The sequence below is a fragment of the Trachymyrmex septentrionalis genome, unplaced genomic scaffold (genome assembly GCF_001594115.1).
Source record: "Trachymyrmex septentrionalis isolate Tsep2-gDNA-1 unplaced genomic scaffold, Tsep1.0 scaffold60, whole genome shotgun sequence".
Classification (NCBI taxonomy): domain Eukaryota; kingdom Metazoa; phylum Arthropoda; class Insecta; order Hymenoptera; family Formicidae; genus Trachymyrmex; species Trachymyrmex septentrionalis.
This window is the reverse complement of record NW_017305779.1, coordinates 2375311-2390087: the sequence shown is the minus strand read 5'-3', so window position 1 is coordinate 2390087 and position 14777 is coordinate 2375311. Positions and strand designations below refer to the sequence as shown.

The window sequence follows — 14777 nt, the reverse complement described above, 5'->3', positions numbered from 1 at the left end:
ACACACACTCTCTCTCTCTCTCTCTCTCTCTCTCTCTCTCTTTCTCTTTCTCTCTTTCTCTATAGCTATATACGCATTACCACCAGCAACCCCACTATTACCGACACGAGCAACTCCACACTAGCAAGGCCACAGTGGCATAGCTATCTAGAACCACGACTACCCCTACAACGCGACTATAGTAACAGGCTCAAACCTATTTCTATATCGATGAGAGCGAGCGTAACCGAGTTGTTTCTGATGATAGAAAATGTAAATTTATATCATTTACTTGACATATGCAGAAATGCAGACAAGAAGATTTTTTTATTGGGAAGAACTGTGTCAAAAATGGTAATGCGGGGTCTACAATAGAAATCGTAGCAATCGTAGAAAATTGACCAATCAGAGTCGAATATGAAGAAGAATAATCGACTACGATTGGTTAATTTTCTACGACTTAAGACTCTTATGACCGCTACGATTTCTATTGTAGACCCCGCGTTATACATGTATTTTAAAATTGTTATGAGCCACATTAAGACTTGTGAGTTATGATTTAGCACAAAATTCGACTTCATACATAAATGTTTCAATTATCATGATTATAAAAATTTTGTAAACTCTTTTTTGTAGCACTATTACATTTCTAATGAATTCTCTAAAGTGTTTTCTGGAGAGTCCTAATTTTCAATTAAAAACTTAAAGAGATCCTACAGAGTAACTACAGAGTTGAAGATTCAGATGAATAAAGGCTTGTAGAATTCAAGGGCACCACACAATAATTTAACAATCGATAGAGCCTTTACGGAACCTAATAAAACAAACAACGCGCTAAAGCTGGCATCGATCGGAGAGTATCGATACGCTATTTACAACCGCACCGAGATTGCTGATATTGGATACACGTAGCAATTGTCTCGTTAGCTTTATGATGCCAGAAAGTATCTTTTTTTATGATGCAGAGAAAAATCATAATTATAAGGCACTTCTTAAACATGAAACATAGGAAAAAATATTTTTCAAATTACAATATTAAGACAATTAGTTTTTCAGAATTTAAGGGTTTGAGGAAACTATGAAGTTCCGCAGGAACTATTCGGATATCAAGGACATTATATAGCAATTTAACAATCAATAGAACCGTTACGGCGCCTAATAAAACGGACAACATACTAAAGTCGGTATCGATCGGGGAATATCAGTATATGCTGTTTACAATTCAGTTGAGATTGCAACACCACGAGCACCGTTCCTAACACGGTTTGCCCTGCGTAGCAAGGGGTGTGGGCACTATCGGTCTATGCATTCGCGTGGGTGGCGGCGAGGAGGCCTCTGTTGCAATTATGGAATTGAGATCCTATCTGGACGCGCGAGTTACGCTGGAATCGACCCGTGGCTCTTCTGACGAGTCGCCAACCTACTTACAACGTCGATCGAGATGAGACTTTGACTGTTATGCTTGAAACGGGACTAGCAGAGTCTAATTGATAATTTGAAAAAAATTTTTAATTATTGATTATGAGTTTTGTATCAGCTTAATACCTCGCTCGATCTACTTTTGCTTTAAACAAGTCGTTTGTTGTAAATATTGACAGATAAGTCGTAATGTTTAGTGGAACATGTAAACGTTTTTGCTGTCATATATATTGGCTACGTTTATTTCTAGATCATGATGAATTACTTTGCACTCTACGATAAACAAAGCGTCATCGGTATATCAATTTAAATGGTACATTGCCAAAAGCATTATGTCTAAAAGCGTTATTGTTTTCGCGAATTTCAACGAAAAATCCTCTGGAAGACTCTGCGCATAATAGAAGAAATATAAGTGTTACATAATAATATCCTATTTGTACCCGTTGTGTGCTACTATTTCTAATTTTTTTTATATTTTTCTTTAACATTTAATATTTATTTCGGTTCTTAATATTTCTTCCATTGTGCGCAAGGTCTAATTGTTCTCTCAATCCTACACAATTTACTTCTTATGACATGACGTTCTATATTCTTATCACATTGACTTCAACGCTTCAGCGTAGTACTTGACGAACTCGAAACTTGCTTTTTGCTAAAAAATTTGATGAACACTTTAATGCAAAGAGTTACATACGTCTATAATAGACTTTGATAACAAACTATTGAACATTCGATCCTATCAGGATTTTCATCATAGTTGAGGTGTACTGTACTCTCGCGATGCGTCGAGGATGGATGTAGGAAATGCTCGGCGTGCACCGAGCACATGGTCGGAGCACTACCCGTGACAGCAGCTGTCATATACCGAGCGCACGAACACCATTGTACCGTTTCCATTTTTCTCCTTTTTTTCGATATCGTACAACAGCGCTTCCTATAAGCACGTATATTCGCAGGTGTTTCGCCCTCTTTGTCTCGTTTCTCTATCATCTATTTTATGCGTCATTGTCCTTACAATCTTTTACGCTTTTTATATTTTGATTTTTCAATTATGGTATTCTATGCAATTTCGTTGAAGTTGAAGTCTCTCGAATTCAATAAAACGAATATTTCTAATTATTTAATATAAATTCGAGATAATGCTTTTTAAAGAAATAAATTCGAGAGTTGATTAAATTTACACGGCATAATTAGCATCTGTGAAAAAAACGTTCTTTTAATTTTTCATTGGATGTCTGTCACAGAATAAAATATTCTTTTCATATTCTTATATATCCAACATTTTTAGATTAACTCGGACACGATGTTTTATATTTTTAGGACTTGTGTATTATTCCTTGAATTTGGGTCACATCGTTTGAATTAGTGGAAGGGGTTGACCTGCATTTCTTCAAACACTTTAGGAGGAGGAGGAGGAGGAGGAGCTGCATTGAATGTGAATAAAGGAAACTCTATCTCTTCTCGATATAAAGTGCATACTCCTTTAACGTAGCGATGCTCTCTTTGCAGGGGCAGTGCAGTTTTTTAAACTTATAGAGTGAGCGCGATAGAAAACTATAAATATTATCAGTAAGATAATGAGAAAAGTTCTATGAAAGTTTCTATATTGTTCTGTGTTGCCGCTGAATTTTGATAAGAAGTTTTCGTCCAGTCTTTTTATCGTACATTACATTGTTAAATAATTTAGGAAAATAGTGAAAGTATATTTAAATGTTTCTCTTTCTCTCTTTCTTAAATAAATGTCGAAATCTAAATATTTCAGTCAATAAATTATTCCGTGCTGCTTTAATCGTCATGAATCGAGATATTAATTCATATTTCAACATGGGAATTACATTAATCGCGAAATAGCTCGGCAACTCAGGACATTGCTTCAGTTTCGCTGACGGGTCATTGAGGATGAGGCCACTAGAATTTATGCTAACTAGACAGTAATTAGAGCTGGAACATCCGAGAGCTGGATCAACGCACGGCCTGCCGAAACGGGCATCGTACGATTTTCTTTGATTACGTTACATAATGTGAGAAAGCACGGAGAGACATGAATCCGACTGACGGCTGCACATTCCGGCCGTGTCATAATTATTACATTGATTAACACAGGTCTTTTTTTATCTTCGTAGAATACGTGGAAAGAAATATGTTCGACACTTTTATAATTGACGTTTCTTGCGATTCAGAAAAGATTTTCTGTATTTAATATTTATATATGCGTGATTAAAATATAAATTTACAAACCCTAAACTTTACCTCTTTTCTCATAAAAATAGAAATAGGTAGAATTGTTCAAAAAGTTGAGTATTTCGAGTAACAAAATAATAGTTCCGTCTAGCGGCTCACTTCCCGGAACACATGGCAGTGTCCAAATATACTGGTCGTACTATTTTAAACTACTCATTTCTTCGAATTAAATCGTACGAGTGAATCAAAGCCAAGGCAAATCAAGGCCGCTAAATGTGGAATCAGGTACGTCGAGCCGAGAACTGCGATTCCCCTAAAAGTCCGTGAAACTTTAAATGTTTTATACTTTAATCTTATCGAATAATGCGTTATCATTACCAAAACTTCAATTGCAATTTTTATTTTTTAAAAGCAATATAATATAAGGATACGAAAATGCAGTTCTTTCTTTTTTAAATTATCGAAAAATAAAATGAATAACTGAATAAATTATAAATTAATTAATTTTAGAAAGTGTAATATACACGAATATATATCTTCTTTTTGTACTTATTGCATACATGTATCTATGTATCTCGGATTACAGTCCATATATCCAGTTTCCTTCAGAGGGGACATTGCAAAACTGCTTCTTTGCGTATCTTTAAACGAGAGATACGCATTGATGATACAGCTGATCTCGCCTGCGGGCGCAAATCGTCCAAGAACAATGACGAAGATGTCGAAGGGGGACCGACTTAAGGGTCAGAAAGGACTTCGAAATCATGCCGTGGGAAGGGCACCGTGGCAAACGACCGCCGCGTTTCATTTCGTTATTCGTAAACGTATACGGGTGTGCGTGAAGGGTATACACCTAAAGGGACGAATGAGAGGGTGGAGGCAGCAGCGCACCACGTCATGCCACCCCGAAAAACCCTCGAGACAGTGCCGTCTTTTGTGACTGGGCTTGCGGGCGCGTAATTTCATCACGCGGCTGGCAGACCGACGAGAACAATTTCCTCTTCCACGAAAATTCGTGTCGTTTATCGAGAAAACGCCCATCAGACCGATTGGCATGCATGCCGCATACAATTCCAAGGAGTAGTTAACGTAATTCTGATGTCGGCCGGATAAAGGCGTAGGAGAAATTTCTTTGGCGGCTAAAGGCCGATATTACTAACGTTATTTAATTTTCGTCTTTATCTTCTTACTATAATAAGGAGACTTACTATGGTAAAGATTATTTATAAAATGTCCTTAAGAAATAAAAGCGCTAAAATAATTAAATATTTCGAGAAAAAAGTCAGATATAATTTTTCGTGTTAATAAAAAATTACGATAAAATAGTATAATTGTGATATATGAAGCAATTATTCTCTGAAAGGCACAGTCTCAGTGCGAGCGACATTGATATCTAAAGCTAAAGCAAACATAAAATTATAAGCGCGAGGGGAGTACAGTGATCGTATTGTTAACATGCGTGGAGCCGTAATAATGTAACTGTCGTTTGTCTGGCGCCTAAGGATACAAAGAAAGGTCTTACCGTAATATCGATAAATGTTTAATAATTACAATTATTAACGTTATACCTATTAGCTGTCGCAATATTCTTGCGCATCTCAGAAACGCAACTTTTGGCAAAACCAGTTAATACCTATGCCTCCTTAAATGTATTGACGTATACAATAAGTGTTTTACGTGAAAGTAAAAGCAAGCTTAATAGTGTAATAAACATTTGTATACGTTAAATAAAGATTATTCAACATTTCGCTACTTTTTTGTTATCCATATTTTAATTTTAATACTATATCATATTTTTTACAATTATTATAATTTTTATTTATTAATGCATTTTCTTTTTACATTTAATTTTTTTAATTAATGTAATATATATATTTTTTTAGATTATTCTTGCTAATAAAAACCAGACACTTTTTTACTTAATTATACGTAATATCGCATGGTATTTTAGTGTTTTATGTCTGTGGTTATATTGCACGCAAACCGAATTAACATCTCTCAAGGCCGTACCTCGTAATATACATCTGTATTTCAAGAGTTAATTTACATCCAGTAACGTTTATACGTATTCGAATGTATTTGTTTGAACGTGATGGAGGATGCGACTCTGGGGTACTCTGGAGTGTGATGAATGTAAGGCAACTGCCGTTAACACTTCGTTCCGCTTTAATCGAAGGCTCTCCTTGAAAATTGAGAGCCATTGCGGAGCCACGTTCAATTAGATTCGATCCACTCGAAGGCGAGACAATGAAATCCGATCGCTTCGCGATATGGATCGCCATCGACGTCTCACGTCGCGTGTGCGTAACTAATTCACGACGAGGTAAAATCGGAAAAGTAACCCGTAGTCTCGGGAGACAGGAACAAGGGGGATGGTGATGGCGCGCTCTCTCTGACTCACCCTCGCCATCTAAAGAATTATGGGCGTCGAGTGTGTTCACCTTCTCATAAAAATTCAGAGATCCTCCTTCCTCCACAGACGTAGGAGAATCTCGGAGAAAAGTATTTATTATTACGACGCGCTAAACACGAGCACTAATTGCTTTTTCCCGGGAATAAGATAATACCGAAGCTACGGTTACATCTAACATGGGAAGAGATCTTTTGACTAGATCTATAAATAGATCACACACGTTGTATCTACATTGTCAACGTGGTAATTTTTAAACTACGGGTCGCGAGCTACATGCAATTATGCTGCTGCAGCAGCCGTCGCAGTTTTATCGCGTTTCTAGAAACGAAGTTGCGAGAGACGCGGTTTTACGAGCGGACTTTTCTCGGTGGCGATTATTATACGACCACCTCCGCGTTGCGACCAGCAGTCTGCTTGCTTTAAGAAGATACTTAAGAAAGACGGATGACTATGCGAAATTATTAATTGCGTGACTTTTGCATTTCTTTTCTGTACGCGTGTACGGCTCGCGTTATTTTCGAGATTTTCCTGATGAATAAATTTACGAAAAAATATATGAGGAAACGGTTACGGTCTCTGGTACCATATCATAATCTCTGGTTATGCGATTTGCAATCGTATGATATTTTTAGGGTGAGTGACAACGAAAACAAGGGATTACTGGCTGTTTCGGTTCCTCGATCTGAGTCTTAAGTTTCAATTAAAGCACGGATCAAAGAGAAAGAGACAGAGAGAGAGAGGGAGAGAGAGAGAGATTTATAAAATTAAAAAACAGAAGATTCATGTTCACTTTTTATTTATACATACACATTCTCTCTCTCTCTCTCTCTCTCTCTCTCTCTCAGTTGTATAATCCCAACTCAGCTAATTGATAAAGTCAAATAGCTCTTAAAAAGCATCTAAATTTAAGAAGTGCTACCACCATCCTCTCATCGATACAATTTCGTCGCGTGGCTCGTCATCTGTGCTTCCTCGTAACACGGCGAGGTGGACATCGAAAGTGGAAAAGAGCAAGAGCAATAGAGTGTGGCGTAGGAAGGCGACTAGGGGGTCCAGGGGACTCTGATCGCGTTAACAGAACGAAGGATAAAAAGAGAAGGAAAGAGAGAGAGAGAGAGAGATCTGAGAGACGGCATGCGAAAAAATACTCTCTTGGCACTCGGCTTCGGCAGACGAGATAAATAGCGTGCGTGGGTGCGGCTCGACGATGTCTACGGGCCACACGCCACGTTTCAAGCGGATTGAGCGAACGAGCCACACGAATCCGTGAGGGAGACGGCGCGAGAATGGAAGAAAGATCGAGAGAGAAAAATGAAGGAGGGAGGAAGGGGGAGGGAGGAAGGAACACGCCGATGCTACATAGACGAGGAGAGTTCTTATTCACGTTTTAAGTGCATCGACGACGTTTTAATGGCGCATCAGGTAGGAGTAATGCGCGTCGCCTTTACGAGATTACTTCGCAGTCCCCTTTGATTGTCGTCTCACGAGGATATTTATGCGTTGTCGGATAAATAGAAGAGCCTGCGACGAATAGGGGCGGCGAATGCGGAAGGAGGGGGAAGGGAGGGAACATAATTAACGATCGAACTGTGGGGGTGCATGTGGTCCTGCATGAGTAATATATGCGCGATTGTCAAAAAAATTTCATCTGATTATGATTTGTGAGGTTGTGACGGCTTCGCGTCTCTAACGAGCTATCTCGGTAGTTCTGAGATGCAGGAAAATAGATTTTTCTTAATTAGATAATTCTCTTATTTTTTGTCGCATCTTTTTTGCCTTTTTACTTGACAAATAGAGATAGATAATAAAGTAAGATAAATTAAAGTAAACTTTATTAATTACTGATTCCGTTTACGAAGTCTTTTTAAAAAAGTATAAAAGTACATTGATTGGCAGGCAATTGAGAGCAATAAACTAACGCAGTTAGTGTGAAATAATTAATAAATGTATTCTTTAAACCGTTATATACAAATCGAAAGAATCGAATATTTCGGTTCGAGCCATCTTCAGCGATGTCAATTAAAAAGTTAAGAAATTAGTCGTGCCGAGTAGCTGAGGAGGAGTCTCTTCAATTCCATATTTGAGAAAACATCCCTGTCAATTAGCTGTTTGGCAAAATGAGCGTAGCTGTTAATTATGACCAATATAAATTATTTTCGAAGGATGGATGTAAGAAATAAGACATTAGAGTACTCGTATCGCCTAAATTATTGAAAAAAATGAAGTCTTTTTTATGTTTAAATAAAAAGGAAGAATTTATACTATATATCTAATTTCTCACATATGAACGATAAGTGGAAACATAAAAAAGAACAAATAAATTGTTTACCAGTTAAATCCACCAGTAACCAGTTAAGGAATGGCTTGTTAACGTGTGTAATCTCCTTTGGAATTAATTCGCTTTATATATCTATAACTTTTGAATTGTCAATTATGAATCATTATAGAGCGCAAATCATTTCGGCACATCGCCGAAGTGCTACTTGCCAAGTGTGTCTCGTGATTTATACGACGTCATGTCATTAGCTCACGGGTGGCAAATTACGGACTAACTATAATTTATAGCCAATAAATATGGCGCGTATTGTGCGCGAAGCAGCTATCGTCACACATATTTGATGACCACGAAATGACGATTTAACAGATGAATACAATGGCGATTTATCTCAATCTTTGCTGGGAAATACAAGAGATATCTGACGTACTATATACCTCTCCTATTGCCTTTTTAATACAGATGCATTTTCTGAGGAATATTTTAATTTTAATTAAATAACTGTATACTCTTTTAAAAGATATGTACTCTTATATAATGTATTACATTTACATCGATATTTTACACAATATATTTAAGAAATACGCAACTTTTCATGTTATTTTATAATATTTTATCTATGATTATTCAGTTGTATTAATTAAGAAATAAATTAATAAAAAATAAAATTTAACTTTCAACTTATTAAGTAGAAATTATATTAACATAATTTATTGGTATAATTCCTTCATTGAAGAGTAATTATTATCAAAATTTAACAAGTTAATCATTTAAGGATTAATTTCGTTCTGGACATTCTGAAGATCATTCAACTTCTCGCCTCTCTGCCAAATGGAAGCGGAAATCGAGATGCTCGAATCACGCCACCGACACAATTGAATTCTGACGCAATGCGTCATGCGAGTGTCGTTCATTTACCCGTCTCAGGACCAGAACGGTCTAAGGGTAATCGTTTCTATAATCTTTCAGACATTTTACTAAATAATAATTACTTAAAATGAGTATCAGTTTTTATTCCACCGTTATTCGTTTGCGATAATATAATTTATTTTAGCAAAATATGATTCGATAAAGTGATATTTTGATCTTTCGATCAGTAGCCGCATTTCAATATCGCCGCAGCTTGTTTCGGTACAGATGCATCAAGAATAGGACTTTCCGAGGAAGAAACAAACGGGAATTTCGGGAAATCTTCTCGCTCCATCGGTGTTTTAATAATACACGTGCCTGCATACTCGCAAATGGACATGATGCAGATGCATGGTATGCTACGAATATTTGTCTTATTTCCTTGATAAAAGGCTGCTCTATTTATCCTTCGCATTTCGAGCGAGCTGATCTGGGGTTCTCGCGGGTTCTTTTGTTAAGACCAGGGTGAAGCGCGGTGTCGATACATAGCCCGGGGTGATCGTATCTATCGCAGCGAATTTTCATGGAAATCGAGATACACGTCATCTCTCGATCGTGGGTCTGATCGATCATAGATAAATCAGCGGCCGTTCATCGTTCGTCGATTACGCGAGATACACGAACATTCAATCCCGATTCAATTCAATTTGGTTTTGCAAATCGAACGTTGGTGGAAATCGGCTTTAAAGATTACTGTTACATTGAAAAATGTTTGAAAAACTAACAGACGATATGCTTAATCTGTGAAAACATGAATAATATTTGTTGGAAGTTATTAACAGAAAAGCTAAATATTATATCGAATATTATTTCGAATATAATACATTTATTTATAGAAATCTATTATTTCGTTCGGCCATCAGTTTCCGGTGAATTACTTCGGCTTTTTTTCTTCTTGCCTAATTGCACCTTCAATGCACATTTCTTATGTAGGTATATTATTTTTATAAATCATTTATAAAAAAAATCATTTAATAAATTATTTATTATTATTATTTTTATGTATCAATCCAGGCTAGGATTTTATCCATCGTCCGTCTCGCGCTCCAATCAGCTGGGAACAACGTAACTTCCCGAAAATTCGTCACGTTCTCGGAACAGTTCGCGATTTCATGCGAAAGAATTGATTAAAATATTTCAAAGAATTGATTAGACAAAGAATGAATTATGCCCGGTGTGTTACCAATGCAGATTAACTTTAACCTCGATTATTTTTTATCTTCCTCTAGTTCTAAGAATAAGAAAAAGATAAAGAATAAATTAAACCGAGCTTAAAATTACTCTGGTAAATGGTCAGATTACAGTTAGCAGGCATCTTGACAAATATAAATATATTATTCGATCTTGATTTCTAAACTGAATTGTTTTCTATTCTATCGAAGTTCTTCTTCAATAGAAGCAACAAAAGTACCTGTTTCGGTCCAAAAATTTTTACGAAGGATTTTATTGTTTCTTCATAAAACTTTCCTTCATAGCGCACACTAGAAGAAAAGAATGAATTCTATTGTCAAGTCCTTAGAATAGAAATACAAGGCAAAGAATCTCGGAAGCAAGCGCAAAATAAAGAGGAAATATTTATTTTGAATTAGACAAATGCTCATCTTGGATCGATAGCAGAAAAACCTTCCTATGAATTACTAAGAAAAGAAGGTCTAATAGAAGAATAAAATAAAAAAATTAATATTTTTGGAAAATTCATGCGTTTTGAATTTATGGAACATAATATCAGGCAAATTATTCTTCGTATCTTGAAAAAGATATGAAAATAGAATTTATTAAATATTTACTAAGAATGTGATTTACGAGAATATGAAATTATAACGAAGTTTCATAGACGCTATTAAAAATTATTTTCATATTCTTCTGACTATTCGATTTTTATAAAAATTACTGTTCTTTCCGATTTACATTTTTCGTGATACTAATAAATTCTTTCTCACGAAAGAAATGTATGTTTGTCGGAACTGTAGAATCTTTCTTACGCAGATGCTACGAAACTTTTCTCTGCCAAATTAAAGCAGCCTAAGATGTTTCCATTCTCACTCAACGTGCATACTTCATATACTTATAACAAAGCTCAATATGTCCCGTTGGAATGATCGACAAGATTTAATATCGTTTTCATACCTGGTGAGACGGCAAGCGCGAGAAAGGCAGCGGCGGCAACGACGTAAAGTATCCTGAGCGCATTTCCCGAGCCGCGAATTTCCCTCCGTCTTCTACCGGGCCTCTTCTGGGCGGCGCGACAGCAGCAGGAGTCGTCGTTGCAGCATACTCTCGTCGTGGAGTCGCCGTACGATTGTCGGGGTTGCACATCAAGGACGACATAGGCCTCTTCCTCCTCTTCTTCCTCTTTCCCGTAGGGCTCTTCCTCGCCGTCGGCGTCCTCGGGCAGGTCGGCGGCCGCCGATGCACGACGTCGACGCGGCGATCTCGCCCGGCGCGGGTCGCCGGCACTGCGGTTGCCGCCGCCGCCGCCGGCACGGTCGATCGCCGGCTCGTCTCGATACATGGCCTGCGGGTGCAGCGACGACGACGGTGGCCAGCAATGTGCCACCGGGGTCGGCTGCGCTCGTCAACGTATCCTGCCCGCGGTGCCCGCAACTACACCCGCGCCAGTACTACCTTCGTCGGCCCAGTCCCTCACCCTACCTGCGACACCGTACGACCTGGCGACACGATCGCTACTACGAGGCATTACCGCTACCTAGGCCGTCCGAGCCGAGCCACCACTAGCCACCGGCACACGTAGCACCAACCAACCAACTAATCAACCGAACCGAACCGAACCGAACCCAAAACCAACCAATCAATCAATCAACCACTGATTTTCTTCGGCCCTTCCAGAGTCGTCGTTCTCTCTGGTTCTGGCCAAGTCCGCTACCGATCACTGTATCCCCGCCGACGATGATATATCTCGACGGTTGTGCTATCCTTGCGGTAAATACGTTTTGTGAAATGATAGCGGATGCCTATATGGTACAACGAGATAGTTCTTTTCGCGAGGACGCGCTCCGTTCTTGAATTTGTCGTCAGGACGACGACCCTGATGCGCCGCGTTGCTTCTTTCACGTGACACACGTTCCGGAGTGCCGTAGTATCGTGACGCGTGACACACCGACGAGGGTGAAGGCCTCAAGGAATCCGCGTATTATACCCGCCACGTCGGAGGGAAGAAACCCTCCAAACGTATATACGCGCTACGTATTAGCGATGACACGCGTCGAGCGCGAAAGGAAAGAAGGGTTCAACTGTCTCTGTCCCCTTCAGCACCCTCCTCTCTCTCTTTCGGCCGTTCGTCTTTGTCCCCTTTTACTTTTTTCTATTCGAAACTCGACGACCACCCTTGCTCGTGCGACAAGCAACTACCACCAAGCGCCATCAACACGTTCTTCCTCCACCCTCTCTGTCGAGAAGCGAACGACTGACTGTATAGCTCGTGCGTCGTCCAGCGCGCCTGGACACTACCACCGTCCGGTAGGAAGTGTCGGCTGCCACGAGGTGGACACCTCTGCGAGGTCTTGCCAGCGGCGGCGGTGGCGGTGGTGGCGGCGGTGGCGGTGGCGGCGGCGGCGGTGGCGGCGGCGGCAGCGGCAATAACGGCGGTAGCAGCACCAGCGGTAGTGGTAGCACCGTAAAGGCGGTAGTAGCGGCGGTGGCAGCTGCAGCTAGTGGTGCACCGGCGCATCGAGCAACTGTGCTCCGCTCGTGCACGGTGGTACCGAGTAAGTAGCGGATAGGCAAATCAGTGGTTTAGCGTTCATTTAAGCAGGACCTATCCGGTGCGTCGAACCTTACCCCCTTTCTCGCATCTTTATACTTCAATTCGTACAATTTGCCGAAGTTTGCGTTCGCAACTCCTTCACGACGACCCTAACAGACAATTCAACCCCCTTTTCAACTCAACTCTCTTCGCCAAGATTTGTTTGACCGTCCTTTCTCTCTCTCTCTCTCTCTCTTTCTCTCTCTCCCTCTCTTTTTCTCTCCCTTCTTCTTTTCCTCTCTTAAACGATATGCTCCGTTTTCTGCTGTCGCAGAGAGGAGCAGACCGCGATCCGTCACCGTGAACTCTCGCTCGCGCACTGCCGCGGCTCTCTCGCTTCACTGACTGGGGGGTAACGCGCCTTCGCGCCAGCAGGCCAGCAGCACCAGCAGTGGCGAAGCTCTCTAGCACACGGCCAGCTACTAAGCAGCACCACGCACGACGGGCAGCCTCTCGACTGCCCTCGACTGCCGTAAGTGTGTGTCTGCTCGCCCGCCCGTGTCGGCGCGGTGCGGTGCGACGCGGCGCGGCGTGGAGCGGTCTCGCGCGCAGGCGGCGTCGGCGTCGGCGTGCGTCGAGCGGAACGGCGACGACGCCGTTAGTCGGCGGAGCTGCAAGCAAGCGGCTGCCGGCTAAGGTAGAGGCGGTGAGTGGTTCTCCTCGCTCTCTTGCTCCCTGCAACGACGGCGGCGGCGACGACGACGACGACGACGACGACGACGACGGTTGGCATCGACAGCGGTGGTGGTGGCGTTGGTGGCGGCGGCGGTGGCGGCGGCGGTGGCGGCGGTGGTGGAGGCGGCAGCAGCGCCGCCGCGACGCTCGCGACGACGACGTCGCGATGGCCCCGCGAAGGAGTGCCCCGTCGATGCCATCGGCCTGGGCCGAAATCGATGCCCCAACGCGGCGTCTGAAACAGCGGCACCCCCGCGACCTGAGCCACACACCACCGCCACCACGGCCACACACACCTTACCCCCGGCGCGGGTATACCGGGTGTCCCATTTTGCCCTGCGGCGCTCTTCGCGGCGAACATAAAGATTACTTACTGAAATGTTGGGAAAGTTGCTGTTGTTCTTCCACCTTATTCTTTGTGAAATTTGACAATAATTTAAAATACCTTTTCAATCGTAGAAAATGAGATTTGAAGAAAATGCATAGAACAGCTCGGAAAAAAATGTATCCTTGAACGGTCAAATTAAAATGTGAGAAATGATTTTTGTTATTCGCGTATTTAGATTCCATTTTAATGCAAAGTATAATATAAGATGCACCAAAATTTTTATAAATAAATTTTCCTTTTTACTTTATTATTTGTCTTTCAGTTTTTAGAAAGTATAAATCTTCGGTTTTAGAGTAAAAGTGCGACACCCCGTATATCTAATCCCGTGCACGAAGATTACGAGCACCACTTGCTATTATGTAAACGTATATTGCACAAATATAAATGTACATTTATGGCTATGTGTAAATTTGGCCATGTTCCTGTCTAAAGTATTATACAAGCATGCGGCAATACACTGCACACATTACTCACCGAAGTACTCATACATAAGTATACGCAATCGAAGTCGGACGCACGTACAAGTACACAGATACGTTGAGAGTATTGAATGGGCGAGACGTGCCAGGAGACGAGATCCTGAGGAAGAGATTTCCTTCGATTTATCAGTAGCGTTGCCTCGTTTTATGTGTTGAGTATATTACTCAACAGAAATAGAGAGTCTTCCCTATATTTGTCAAATAGAAAGGTCTCATCTTTAAGAAGTTATAAAGGAAATATGTCATGATTTACGCGATACATCTTTTTCTTTGAATTATAAGATTCTTGAATTGAG

At 40.7% G+C, this 14777-nt stretch overlaps 1 protein-coding gene across 1 annotated transcript in view; it reads right to left on the bottom strand.

The window, feature by feature from the left end:
• Positions 1-11323, bottom strand: part of LOC108752480 (protein kinase C-binding protein NELL1-like) — a 71991-nt gene extending 60668 nt beyond the window's left edge. The window contains exon 1 of the mRNA XM_018493317.1: positions 11304-11323. The gene's annotated coding sequence lies outside the window, so the exon portion shown is untranslated. The remainder of the gene's footprint in view (positions 1-11303) is intronic.
• Positions 11324-14777: the final 3454 nt, after the last annotated feature.